The sequence below is a fragment of the Drosophila arizonae genome, chromosome X, assembly GCF_054131065.1.
Source record: "Drosophila arizonae isolate 15081-1271.41 chromosome X, UAZ_ARI_1.0, whole genome shotgun sequence".
NCBI lineage: Eukaryota > Metazoa > Arthropoda > Insecta > Diptera > Drosophilidae > Drosophila > Drosophila arizonae.
The window spans coordinates 34,578,482-34,593,296 of record NC_142927.1 but is presented as its reverse complement, the minus strand read 5'-3'; the positions used below and the strand labels follow the sequence as shown (position 1 = coordinate 34,593,296).

The 14,815-nt window shown below is 44.1% G+C and overlaps 1 long non-coding RNA gene across 1 annotated transcript; it reads left to right on the top strand.

Annotated features, from left to right (window-relative positions):
• The first annotated feature begins 3,150 nt into the window (after positions 1–3,150).
• Positions 3,151–10,724, top strand: LOC149268252 (uncharacterized). The gene is made up of 2 exons (XR_016270881.1): positions 3,151–10,334; positions 10,402–10,724. It is a non-coding gene; the product is annotated as an uncharacterized LOC149268252 (long non-coding RNA).
• Positions 10,725–14,815: the final 4,091 nt, after the last annotated feature.

Below are 14,815 nucleotides of genomic sequence, written 5' to 3'. Positions count from 1 at the left end.
ATAAGGCACAACAAAATCAGTGCGCTGCGACCGCTGCCACAAAATGCACACGTTCCCAAATGAAGTACGGTTATACGCTCTTTTCCCCTTACTCACTCTCTCCCTCTCTTTATGCTCTCTCTCTATGGTCTCTCAAATAGCAGCAGCGCACAGAAATTGAAAATTGTTTCCGACGATCCCAGCTCTCGTGCTTGCCCGTCACGAAATCATATTGTTTATGCGTATCAACGCTTTCATACCCTTCCCACGAATATCCATCGAAACGCTTACATTTCGTTTGCATGAACGCAGCAAAAGCTTTTAAGATTTCGGTATACCCTTACTCAAGAGGAATGAACTGGGATCATTGCGAACAATTTTCAATTTTTGTGGGAGAGAGGGAGAGAGTTAGTAAGGGAAAAAGGGCGTAAATCCATGCTTCATTTGGGAACGTGTGCATGGCAGCGCTCGCAGCGCACTGATTTTGTCGTGCCTTCTTTTTACTGCTAGAGCCTCAAAAGACAAAGCCGAGCAAATCCGAAGTTGTCTGGTCTCTTCTATGTGCTCTCTGGTTAGTGGTTCAAATTAGACTAAAAAACAAAGTCGATTTTTCGATTATTGTCGATCAAAAAATTTGGGGACGAGTTATCGAAAAAATACCATAAACTTGTACCACTGACCAGAGAACACATAGACTAGACATGTAGTACAAAGTTTTTCAACACCGAAAAATCTGACTCGTAGGGCCTATCAATTTCGTATTTGCTCGGCTCTTCACTTTTTAGGTTCGGGCTACGAAAATATGCGAAGGTACAATCATTCCGCTTCATGCGCTCGACCGAGATGGTCAAATGTTGAATAAAAGATGTCTCTATGCTCAATTTTTGTTCTTGCTCTCTCGCTCTCTCTGCTCTCTGCTCTCTCAATATGTATATGTATGTATGCATGTGAGCACAAGAAGCAGCTCACGAAAATTGAAATGTCTTCGCGTTAGACTGCCGTTTCTTCCCTTACGTGAAGTGTATTCCGAACTCTTCAAGCCGTTTGCCATGCGTTTTCGTTATTATTTGTGGAAAGGGTATGAAAGCGTTGGTGCGCATAATGAAAATGTTTTCGCGATTAGCATGCATGAATTATAAATTTATTGAATTATCTTGTTAACTTTATTAAATTATCCTTGTTTTTATTGATTTCTTTATATTAAATTTAATGTTTTCTATTTTTATATTTATTAAATTAGTGAAATAATATTACCCAGATTCCTATTTAAAACAGTTGTTTTTATGAATTGTTAATAGAAAATAAAAGGTACTTAAATACAAGCGCGCATCTTCAATTAAAACCCTAAATCGTTCAACCAATTCCAAGTTGAGGTAGGCACAGGCCAATGTTCATGTCCCATGCGTACACACAGTCAAATGTATATACATACATACATACATACGTATGTGAGGACTTCACAAGATCGACAAATGCAAATGCTGGGCTGTAAAATTGCTACAGGCGGCAAGAGCTTCGCACACAGGCATACAAATGCTCATAGTACATGTAGCAAGCGAGAGTGTGTATGCATGCTCGTCGCGAAAACATTTTCATTATGCGCACCAACGCTTTCATACCCTTCCCACAAATAATAAGGAAAACGCAGGACAAACGGTTTGAAAAGTTCGGTATACTCTTGACACAGAAGGGAAGGCATGGGTTCTCGCAGCGAAGAAATTTCAATTTTCGTGAGCTGCTGCTTGTGCTCACATGCTTACATACATATACATATTTGAGAGAGCAGAGAGCATCGTGAGAGAGAGAGAGAGCAAGGGAAACATTCAGCGTATAGGGATCTTTTGTTCAATATTTGACCATGTCGGTCGAGCGCATGAAGCGAAATGATTGTGCTTTCGTATTTTTTCGTAGCCCGAACCCAAAAATGGAGGAGCCGAGCAAATACGAAGGGTCTGGGAGATAACTCCCGAAAAAAAGTGTGCAAAACGCTTTACACTACTTGTCCGGTCTATGTGTTCTCTGGTTGGTGGCTAGAGTCTCCATATTAAATGTGTACTTTTATGCATTTAATACGATTTCGGTTTTTGTTGAAATTCACCCCCACACCCTCACATTTGTAAAAGGCGTATTTCAAATACTAGAGACTTTGGTAAATACATGTATATTCATATTATAATCATAATCTAAAAATTTTATGAAGATTGTATGTTCACAAGAAAAGTTATTAAGCAATTAATTTCTCATAGCAAGCACATACTGCAGACCATGTGTCTTTGGACGTGAGTGCTTGTGTGCGTGTATGCGCGCGAGTGTGTGTGTGTGTGTATGCGTTTTGGTGTGTATGTGTGTGGGTGAGTTTGTGTGTGTGTGACTTGAGTAAGCAAAAAGACGCGAAAAATGATTGAAATAGCTATTGCTCGACGGATTGAGGGGATCTCGTAGTCGAGCAGTCTCGCCTAGAGCTTATTTTTCCCTAGCTTTCGCTACATTTTACATTCACGCTTACATGCGTGACTTTTATTTCATATTTTTCTCAAAAGTAACCTCCACCAACAGCCCTCCGATCACCTCTATTACCCTGCACCTTTATTTGGATATGCCGGCGGATATGCCGCTCTCTCCAGCCCAGGGTCCCTGCTCGGGTGCCACATGTATAGTTACTTCCTTAGGCCGGGTATGAAACTCAGCCTCACCAGGGCCAGAACTCATTAAAAATTTGTAAGTTACTACGGGACATGCGATAGTGGAGAGAATGGGAAAGGGGAGATGTATTAGTTGGAGCTTAGGCGACCACATGACATAACCTCGCCGACCACGCCCACGCATTTGCATGCATTTCATTAGCTACTAATGAACACACGTTATATTTTCCTCATTCATGCTCAATTTATTTACAACAATCGTTTACCTGTCGTATTCCCACTAAAAAACGTGTGCCTCTTCTACCCGTCGCGCCGAACCGATCCAAAATTGACTTTTTACGAAACTAAAATACTGCGCTTGAAACTCACTCACTCACTTGAAACTTATTGCCGAAAACACGTCAGTACTGTAGAGCTGGGAAATCCATCGAGGGCTCTATCGATAGTATCGATGGAACTCGTGAAGTGCGATAGATCGATGGAAAATTTTCGATTTCGATCTATCGAAGTCGTTGTGAGCTTGGTGGTGTTTAAGGTACAATAGCAATAAATTGCAATCTTTTTGTTATTAATTGTGATTTTTTAGCTTTCAACAGATTAAAAAAGTAAGAAGGCTCCAGTCGAGACTGCTCGACTAGGAGATACCCTAAACCCTCCAAGCTGATATTCTAATCATTCTGCACTTCTTTTATGCACACATACATACACATGCACTTATAAGCACGTGCTCTGCTAACAGCGGCTGCGCTTGGGCTGCGCTGCAATGTGAGCAATATTATGAGAATTTATTTGTTGAATAATTTCTTTTGTAGACATACAATCCTAATGAAACTTTCAGAGCGTAATCATATGGTTAAAATGTGTGTACATTCCAAAGCACAAGTCTCTAGTACTTGAAATGCGTTTTTTACAAATTGGGGGCGAAGGGGTACGAACTCGTACTGCCTATGGTATACACGAGTATGCATGCCAAATTTCAGCTCTCTAGCTCTTATATCTTCTGAGATCTATAGTTTTTATAAATAAAAACCAATGGCCTATTAATCAATAGACTTATTTTTGACTTATTTTGTCAGTTTCCACTAGGTTAAGTTATCAAAATGAAGTTATTGTTTTTTTTTTTCTTGCACAATAAGTTATTCTTGTTATTTAATACGCTAAGAAATTAAAATTAAGTTATTTTCTTTTAAGCAGTCTTTAATGAGTACCAAGGCCGAGGAGTAGTTTCCAGTCTTTATTGTTGAGAGGATAGCTGTGTCTTTTTGTATAGTATGTGTAGTGTGTGCATGCAGAAGAGGCAAGTGACAAGTCGGTGGGAGACGAAGTACTCAGAGGGGCGCTGAGTACCACCACTGACCAAACAACACATAGACTAGACATGTAGAGCAACGTTTTTCCACGCCGCAACATCTGTCTAGCAGGTCCCGGCCAACTTCTCAGTATTTTCGTCAATCATCAGCTTGTGCAAATTGTAAAGCCCAAAATTTGCCGTTGGTCTGCCATGTGAAGTGAGCGCTGCTGAGCTTCATGATTTGAGAGCCCACAGAGACAGAGTTAGAGAGAGAGAGAGGGAGAGTAAGACAAAAAACGCAAAGCGAATACATCACCATTTCGTTTGCGTGCTTAGAGCGCACTGATTTCGTCGTGCTCTCTTTCATTACCCGAGCCAGCCAATACCAAGCCGAGCGAATACGAAGTTGGCCGGGACCTGCTAGACAGATGTTGCGGCGTGGAAAAACGTTGCTCTACATGTCTAGTCTATGTGTTGTTTGGTCAGTGGTACCACGAACCAGTAGAGGGACTGGTGGCGGGGTTATATTATTAACAGAATGCTGGTGCGGGAGGAGCAATTCTTGTTAATGGGATCTGGCATTAACATACACCTTGCAAGGATTGCAAATTGAGACGACGCGTTCGAAGCTGGAGACTTCAGGGTGTGTGGATCAAGGCCGTCAGCGGAGCTGTGACCGCCTCTTTAGGAGTCGAGGCGGAATGACGTGCTGGTCCCTGGAGATGCAGGAGCGTGTGGGGATCCTGGCCACACGTTTTGCAACGTCCCTTGTTGCGGCAGGATTGCCCGGAGTGCTCAGTTCGTACAGTACTTATGTATAAGTACCGCACGCATCCGTTTCTCCTCTGGAAGGCCCAGAAAACGCTGCCAAGAAGGAATTGGTACCGCGTGGCTTGCTGCTTTCTGATGACGGCGTCTTTATCTGGAAAATCGAATGAGTTGGAGGTTGAATTGCTTGCTCGTCAGAACACAACATGGAAGTTAGTTGGACAGCACAAGGAGCCCAGAGGTTTGGTTGGATTCTAGGGCCTGAATGAAGAATATCATTCAGGCACTTATTGCAACCGACCCTCACATTCGTAGTGGTGCTGTCGGGAAGTCGGGATGGAAGAGTTACAGGAGAATCTCAAATTTCGTCTCACTCGGAACGGAAACTTGAGTTGTGAAGGAGGAGACCATTTCCGGTGAAGTTCGTGAAAGTGGGCCAGTCAGTACCCAACCGAAAACAGTCTCCAGACCTAGAAGAGCAGCTCTTCAAGAGACCCACAAATATTCGGATGGTAACATCCCTGAATAATGGTCGGAAGGATATTCGCACCTATAGGGACATAAATTTCTGAACTCTTGTAGAGCTTGGGATCAGCAAGCTAAATATTCGGAAGCTGGTTCAATAAGAGTTGCGGAATTGGAGATGAAGGGAGTTTACCGGCAAGTTTTGGAAGGACGACAGCAGAAGCTTCGATTCGAAGTCTCGGCTTCGAAGGAGAACCAATGTCAAAGTTGCATAGCTTTTGTGCATGAGCTGTAACTGCTTGATTCAAGCTAGAAACTTGAGTCTGCACGGATTTGCTTCGGATCCTGAGTCGACTAAAGCACGGGCGAGGTAGATTGCTCCGGAATGGCATATGTTTATCACCGCCGTGCCGAGGAGGACACCTCGCGTGTTGGCAGCCAGATACGTTTGGACATTGGACATAACTTGCGTACGAATCGGGGCTATAGCTGTTGCGGACGCAGCAGGAGTATTGTCCCTATGGAACAGTTGTGCGTACTGGTACACTCTCGTAACTGGTGACCCTTAGCGAAGCAGTTCAGGCAAAGATTCTTTGCTTTGATGTTCATGGATAGACAGCTGGAGAAACCGAGGGCAAAATCGGATTAGATGGTTCTCATTTGAAAAGGAGTTGACTCGTTTGGGAGGGGCAGAGTACGCGCACTGAGATTGGAACTGCTGGTGCAGAACGATCACCTTGCATAGCCTCGAGAGCAAGAGCACGCTCGCTAAGAAAGTGACTAACGTCCTGTCAGGCTGGGATTTCTGTTTTTTGTGTCAGTGAATGCTCCCTGAGAAATCGAGTCTGATCTGGCAATTTGGACGTGCACACGAACACAAGGATACAATCTTAACTCTCCGTAGAGATTTAAGCATGCTCGATTGTAGTGACGCACCTATGAATGGTGCCATGCAACTTTCTGATTGAGGTTGAGCAGGATTTGAAGCTGGCTGACTAACAGCCGCTTTTTCTCGAGCCGATCACACAAGGAGCCCCAAGCCGATGCAAAGCCGTCGTTTGTGAGAGGATACTCTGCGACTCAGGTATTATTAAGGCATCACCTGCTGTCTTTGAATTGAAGTGGAATAACTTTTCCACCGGAGTCAACACGGAACGTTGGCCAGCGCAAGTAATCGCCTTGAAACACCTCCGTGTTAACGGGAAGGCGAAGGAGCGGAAACGGGGGCGGGCGGTGCACTTGATGCTGAAACGGCATCGAACTGCCAAGTTAACTGAGCTGTACCCCGCTCATAGACAGTATAGCAGCGGTCGAAGTTTTCCTCCATGGCTTCAACTTCGCCACTACCACGCTTCATACTGCAGCTCTGACTTCTCCCATAGGACCTTGACCCTATCCCTTCGGATTTCAAGAACTTGGAGTTATGCCGGGGTGGAGCCAACCTGCTCAGAATAGTCGACGCGGGACTCAAATCTGATGAGCTTACCCGCAGCCGAGATGAAGTCAGACAGCGACAATTTGGATAATAAACTTGCGGGCTTTGGATTTAATCGGGCTACGACCGGACTGCGCTTGAATGTGCTTGTTGTGTGAGGTTTCCCGGCCGGAATGGGAGATCCAGAGGTACTGCGTTTAATTAAACGCGAAGCGGATACACTCAGTTGCGCTCGACCCGAGCGATCAGACATGGATGCTTACTAGAAGTTAGATGATGGAAATTTCTGATGTGGCAACAGTTGACAAGAGTAAGGAAGTTGTCACTTAACGTAGAAAAAATTGAAAAAGAAATGGTCTCGTTAAGCAAATAAACGAAAAATGGAAAAATTTAATAAATTTAGTTAGGATAAATTAAACAATTACATTTTTTCCTTTTACTAATAAAAGAGAAAAAACAAGTAAGAATTCTCCAGTCGAGACTGCTCGACTAGGAGATACCCTGAACCCTCCAAGCTGATATTCTAATCATTCTGCACTTCTTTTAAGTACACATACACATGCATCCACTCGCACGCATAAGCCTGCGCTCTGCTAACTGCGCAGTAAGCAGCGACTGCGCTTGGGCTGCGCTGTAGTGTGGGCAATATTATGAGAATTTATTTGTTGAATAATTTTTTTTGTAGACGTACGATCTTAATGAAACTTTTAATGCGTAATCATACGGTGAATATGTGTGTATATTCCAAAGCCCAAGTCTCTAGTACTTGAAATGCGTTTTTTACAAATTGGTGGAGAAGGGGGCGTGGTATCCAAAATCTGTAAATTACAAAATCTTTGTATCGATTAACTATATATACAACGCAAATTTGAAGACTCCAGGTCTAAAAAAACAAAATCAAATTTTCGATTATTCGCGATAAAAAAGTTATCGGACAATTTATCGAAAAAATAGCAAAAAAGCAAACTCGTACTGCGTATGGTACTCACGAGCATGCATGCCAAATTTCAGCTTTCTAGCTCTTATAACTTCTGAGATCGACGCACTCATACGGACGGACAGACGGACAGGGCTATATCGACTCAGCTCGTCACGCTGATCAAGAATATATATACTTTGTGGGGTCTGCCAAGCCTCCTTCTGCCCGTTACATACTTTACATACTTACAAAACCATTATACCCTGATTTCCCATTTTCAATGGGTTCAGGGTATAAAAACAAGACTAAAAATTCATTTTCTATTTGTTTTACAATAGTTTTTAAACTACGATGAATTCTGATCGTACACTAGAGCTGGAGACCCATCGATAGAGACGGTACTGTTGTGCACACTCACTGTTGTGAGTTACTCGCCGGCCACAGTGCCACAGAGTATTGGGAATTGCACTTGTCACTTTAGTTAGTCCGCTATTTAAATATAAGCGCGCCTCTTCAATTAAAACCCAAAATCGTTCACACCATTAAAAGTTGAGGTAGGCACACGCCAATGTCAATCTCGCAAGCATACAAACAAAGATATACACACGCACATGTCAAGGCACATAGGCATACAAATGCTTCTACAAGTGATATCCCATAATTGTTAGCTGCACATCCCATGCGTACACACAATCAAATGTATATACATACACATACATATGTATGTGAGCACTTCACAAGATCGACCAAATGCAAATGCTGGACAAGAGCTTCACACACAGGCATACAAATGCTCATAGTTCATGTAGCAAGCAAAAGAGTGTGCATGCTCATCGCGAAAATATTTTCATTATGCGCACCAATGCTTTCATACCCTTCCCACAAATAATAACGAAAACGCAAATATTTTCTACTAGCTTGGTAAACGGTTTGAAGAGTTCGGAATAATCTTCACACGTAAGGGAAGAAACGGCAGTCTAACCCGAAGAAATTTCAATTTTTGTGAGCTCCTATTTGTGCTCACATGCATACATACATATACATATTTGAGAGAGCAGAGAGCAGAGAGCAGAGAGCAGAGAGCGAGAGAGCAAGAACAAAAATTGAGCATTGAGGCATCTTTTATTCAACATTTGACCATCTCGGTCGAGCGCATGAAGCGGAATGATTGTGGCACTGACCAGAGAACACATAGACTAGACATGTAGTACAAAGTTTTTCAACACCGAAAAATCTGACTCCTAGGGCCTATCAATTTCGTATTTGCTCGGCTCTTCACTTTTTAGGTTCGGGCTACGAAAATATGCGAAGGTACAATGAAAGGTCGTTAACACTCCCTCGTTCGCACAATTAAAAGCACTTGGCAGGCACAAGCCTTGTTCAAGTATTATAAACATACATACATACATACATATGTGTGTATGTATGTACATATATATATACATATGTACTTAGAATACTCCATACGAAGCATGAATAGAGATTCACACATACATACATATGTAATTGCATATATATCGTGTAAGTAAAAACATACTCATTTATACCCTTTATACAGATAATAACAATATTCTAAAAAATTCTAAGCTCTTTCAACAGTGTAGGATATTCTTCAATGAGAAGGGCAATGGACGAAAATGGGTTCGTCGCCAACTTCAATTTTTGTACGCAACTGGCTTGAGCGTGCAAACATATGTACATAGATATAAATTCACTTTTGTAAATTACATTTACATTTACACTGTTATTATTAAAATATCTTTGTTTTTATTGTTTTGTTTTTAATACATATGTATATTAAATTTTATGTTTTCTATTTATTAAATTTATGAAATTTTATTAAACAGATTGTTATCCAAACCAATTGTTTTTATGAATTGATGACTTCGGTAGGCAAGCACTCGATTATTACTACAAAATAAGGTACTTAAATATTGTATAAGCGCGCCTCTGCAATTCGAATCTAAAATCGTTTACACAATTCTAAGTTGAGGTAGGCCCACGCCAATGCTCATGTCCCATGAATACGCACATGCACATACACACAATCAAATGTATATATGTACATATGTATGTATGTGATCACTTCCCAAGACCGACCAAATGCAAAAACAAGAGTAACGCACACAGGCATACAAATGCTCATAGTACATGTAGCAAAAGAGAGTGTGTGTGTGCATGCCCGTCGCAAAATCATATTTTTATGAGCACCAACGATTTCATACCCTTCTTAGAAATAATCATGAAAACGCTAACATTTTGTATGAGCGTGGCGCACGCTTTACAAATTTCGGTATACCCTTCATTCATAAGGAACGAGCTGAGATTGTCGCGAACAATTTTCAATTTCTGTGCGCTGCTGCTATTCGAGAGACCATAGAGAGAGAGCGTAAAGAGAGGGAGATAGTGAGTAAGGGAAAAAGAGCGCATAGCCGTGCTTCATTTTGTAATGCGTGCATTTCGTGGCAGCAGTCGCAGCACACTGATTTTGTCGTGCCTTATTTTCACTGCTTGAGCCTCAGAAGACCGAGCCGACCAAATACGAAGTTGTCCGGTCCGTTCAGCGCATTTTTTCGGTGTTGAAAAAGTTTGTTCTACATGTCTAGTCTATGTGTTCTCTGGTCAGTGGTTAAAGTAAGTAATAAAGCAATTACTCTATGCAGTTTATTGAAATATATGTCGTTAAAAGAATGCCACCAAGCCGCAGCAGTGTTTGGCAGTATTTCACCAGAATACGCAACGACGAGGTGAAGTGAAAAATTTGCTTCAAACTCTTAAATCATCAGGAAACACCTCAAACATGCAAAAGCATATAAAGAGTCACCCCGAAGTGAGGTAAGTAAATATTGTCAAAAATATATATTTAAATTTATAAAATTATGTTATGCTCCATGTATTTTAGTGCAAAAGAAACTGGAAAAAACAATCAACTTTTACAAGACATCTTGATCTAATAAGTTCATCAAGTCATGAAACTGACTTGGGAATTCCCGCAACGTCCGTGCCCTCTGAGCGCCTTTTCTCCAAAGCTGGAAGTACCATAACCAAAACTCGCAGCCGACTGTCACCCAAAAGGCTTGACAAACTTCTTTTTTTAGGCGATTGTGTACAGGAGGAATATATAACTTAACATAACTTCATTGTACTATGTAATAATTGAAAATTTACTTGTAACTTTTACTTTTTAATTTAAAAAAACATGAAATATATCCTAGATTTAATAAACATTTCATCCAAATATAAATACCCGATACCTTGCAAAATCGATCCTTTTGATTTGATATTTTTATAAGTACGATGCTTTTCTTTTGATGCTTCTTATGAGTACATGATCGATACTTTGCATTCGATATCGTGTCCCTAGTTGCACATGAAGAAACTGCAGGTAGTGACGAACGAAGTCATCTTTACTGGGAAGTAGGATTGGATATTTCTGAACCCACGGTGCATTTGCCAATTCGAGACGGTCGCCAACCTTCAATAGTAGGTATCCGTCTGTAATCTGCAATAAATGTAGAAATTTTATGTGACTTGATATTTGCCCTTTTTTGTTCAAAGCGTGAATTTCATCTGCGAAGTGTTGCTGCTGCAGATTCCAAATAATGCTATTAAATGCACGCTGTATCTCTTGTGGTGATGGCGAGGGCGTAGACAGCTCAACGGGTTTGCGAAGCGCGTGTATAAACCGCAGTATCCAAGCAACAATTCGCAAGCAACGACGATGCGAACTTATGCTTCTGAGTGTGTCGAGTAGATAGTTGCTATCCGTCGTAACCTTGAAAGTTGACTTGCGCATCTCAAGTGTTACGACCTCAGGATCTGGCTCGTGATGTTTGTCCTTTGGCCAAGCGTTTGAGCTCTGCTTTAGATACGGCCCCGTAAACCAGATTGATTCGTTCAATTCCATGGGTGTAAACCCCCTAGAGACCAGATCGGCGGGATTTAATTGAGTTGAGACGTGTCTCCAATGGCAGTTGTGGCTTGGATGGACCGGTGTGGCTTCTTGTATGTCAGAAACGCGGTTTCCAACAAAGGTTGATAGTGTCGCAGAATGTTGCTGTACCCAATGAAGAACTATCGACGAGTCGCTCCAGCGATAGGTTTCTTGTTTCGATGTGAAAATCCTTTTGATTTTCACGTGGAGTTGGGCCAGTAAGTGGGAAGCAGCGAGTTCCAGTTTTGGTAGCGATAACTTACGACTTGGTGCTACTCTGCACTTGTAAAGTAGTAAATTTCCAGCTTGGGACAGACTCAGTCTGCCCAGGGTACTCTCACAAGAATATTTATTTGAAAAGTGAGACACCAGAGGGGGGATGTTTTAGTAATATGGCCGGGACTAGGGAAAGAGGGGAAATTAATAAGAAACCACCACTCACTTGCACCTTTACGAGTTTTTTATCCTCCGCCGCGTCCTCTGCCAGTCTTCTTCTCCTTGTCATCCGTCGGATATCGAGTCCTCCGCCAATCTTTAATCCTGCAACTCCGCCGCCCTTTTCCAATAAACCTACTCTGTCGCGTCCTTCGCTTTTTATTTTCCACTTCAATTAAAATTGGTCACTCATTAGCTGACTCAACTAATTTTCTACGCTCGCCCAAAACGATCCACGTCGGCGACGCAACTCTCCAATCAAGAACTCTCCACGCAAGGTTGCGCCGCCGATCGCCGATAGTTCGTCTGCGCTTTGAGCGGCCTTTTCAAATACAAATTCAAATTGGCATCTTAGCTACAAATTATCGCTATCTTAATTTTAACTTATTGTTAATCTAGAATTCAAACAATACTCCTTACACTCTACCACTTATCACTATCTTAATTTTAACCTATCACTAATTTAAGAAATCAAAACAATATTCACTATTCATTGCAGATTATAACTATCTTAACTTTAACTTACTACTAATTTGAAGGCGGCGATCGGTGAGCCGCCTTACACCCTCCCCTTACTTAATAAGGAGACGACCACGGCTCCTGTGGCCGCCACCGTGACATTGTAAACGCTATCCTCCAATGACACCTTGAAGCGCGTGCGGCGATGTCGTCGGTTGCAGGCGCCAGTTTCTCTTTTTATTAACTCGACAGCCTCCTTTGTATAAATAGTGCCAGCCGGACGCACTGTCCAATTCCATGGGACGGAAAGGAGAGCCTCTCGCTCCGCGCCATCCTCGACGCTAGACCAGGACGACTTGTCCGACAGCCACCCTTCGAGAACGTCATCGAGCTCTCTCTTGTGGTTTGATCCACCCATGCGGGAATCGTCCAGCTTTCGCCACTTCGGTTGAGACTCGGCGAAACTCGCCCGTCTCCTCCGTCGAGTGGTCCCACCATAGCTTGATGTTCCAGCGACGTTCGGGCATGCGTGGGATCTAGCATACCGGTCTCGGCGGTCCGCCCAAGGCCGTCCACTCGCCCGCTCTGACCGATAGACTGGCTCTGCACTGGAATGTAGCGAAATGCGACTCGCGTGGAATCGCGGCGGCAATTCTCAACTGCGTCACTCTTCAACGGGCGTTGCGGAGTCGGCTTCGGACCCACGTCATCGCATCGGTCGCCTCTTCGCGTCCACAGCCCCTCTGGCTCTCCGGCCTCCGCTCGCGTCTCCTGAGGCAGGATTAGGGGCGGAGGGACAGTGCTCCCTGCCACTTCCTACCTCGCGTGGCGGGAGCTGGTCGGGGACCTCTTTCGTAGCAGCCTCGTCTTGCCCCTCGCTCGCAGTCCATGGTGTCGGGTTGGCCCATCTCTCCGTCTCCTCGTCCGTCAAAACATTGTGGGTTTTCGGCTGTGATGGAGTCGGCGAACCGGGAAGGGGAGTTGGCTCCTCCACATGCGGCGGAGTTCGCTGCACTCCGGGCATTTGCACGTACATTGTCGTGAAGTTTCCCCTTAACACCATGATCATATTCTCCAAGGCCACCGAGACGTCTATCGTAGAGGGGTGGATGGAGTGGACACGATCGGTATGCGGCGTCTCTTCTCCATCGCTGCCGTCGCTGCTAATCGTCACTACCTCGTCCTCCATCTCGTTTATCTGTGTGAATCAGAACATTAGTACTCGCTCTCTCTCTCGGATCTCTTCTTGACCAAAATGGTTCGTGCGTTAGTATGAGATTAGTGAGGTTTCTCAAAAAGGTGACAAGAAAGGGATATCGGGGTTCAAGCAATCGGGTTTCTTCTATTCTTCGAGCGGCCCGCCCATGTTCGATTTGGGCCGATCGAGTCCTTCCCCCTCCTCTGTTTATTCCTCAACGCCGTCCCGCTGTTCTCTTCCTCCTCAGTGTAGAAAGGCTTAAGCTGGGAAAGGTTGGCCACCCTCCTTCTCCGTTCGCCCGCTCGAGCGAGCCGCACCACGTTGGGAGAAAAGAAGTGGACGACCCTGTAGGGGCGCCCTGCCCTGGTCCTTCGATGCTTTTTGTAGATTGTTACGGACCACTTCGAAGATTTCTTTCATCGTTTCTTTCCTTGTCGTTAAGTCGACTTCCCTCGTTGCCGAATCGGGAGTCACCTCGTCGTAAAGAGCAGACGGGAGGCGAGGCTCTCTACCCATCATCAAAAATGCAGGCGTGAATCCGGTAGAATCTGCGACATTAGAGTTGATCGCTAGCGATATCTCCGGCAACAGCACATCCCACGAACTCTGGTGTCCCTCGATGTACTGGGCTATCATCGTTTTTACGGTGCGATTAGTCCTCTCGGTAGGATGCTGTGGTGGCCCTTCTCAATGGCACCAGTTCCACCCACTTGGCGAACGCGTCATGGAACACAAGCAACATCGTGTTCCCACGCTTCGATCGAGGCATGGGACCCACGAAGTCCGCGCACAGAATCGCCATGGGCTCCGCTACCTGCCTGGTTAACATCTGACCCGCTGGTTTGTGTTGCTCGCTCTTGAACTTTTGGCATTCCTCGCATCGCCTCACATACCTGGCCGCTTCCCGGAACATCCCTGGCCAGTAGTATCGCTGCGCCAGCCTCATAACCGTTTTCCTCACGCCTTGATGCCCCGCCGTGGCAGCATCATAGCATTCCTGCAGTACCCTTTTCCGCTGGTGAGTCGGAACGCACAATTTCCAGGGAATATAGTCCTCATCGTCCGCCCGGTGGGCAAGATTACGGTACAGCTGTCCATTCTCTTCAACGAAATCTTTGAATTTCTCTGGATCCTCCCACGCATTCTCGCTATCCACTTGCAAGGGGGATTGGCGTCCATCATTCGCTGGCAACTTTCCACAGGTTGTCGAGAGAGTGCGTCGGCCACAACATTCAACTTCCCTCGTCGATAGCGGATGTCGAACTGAAATTGTTGTAGCTCCAGTGCCCA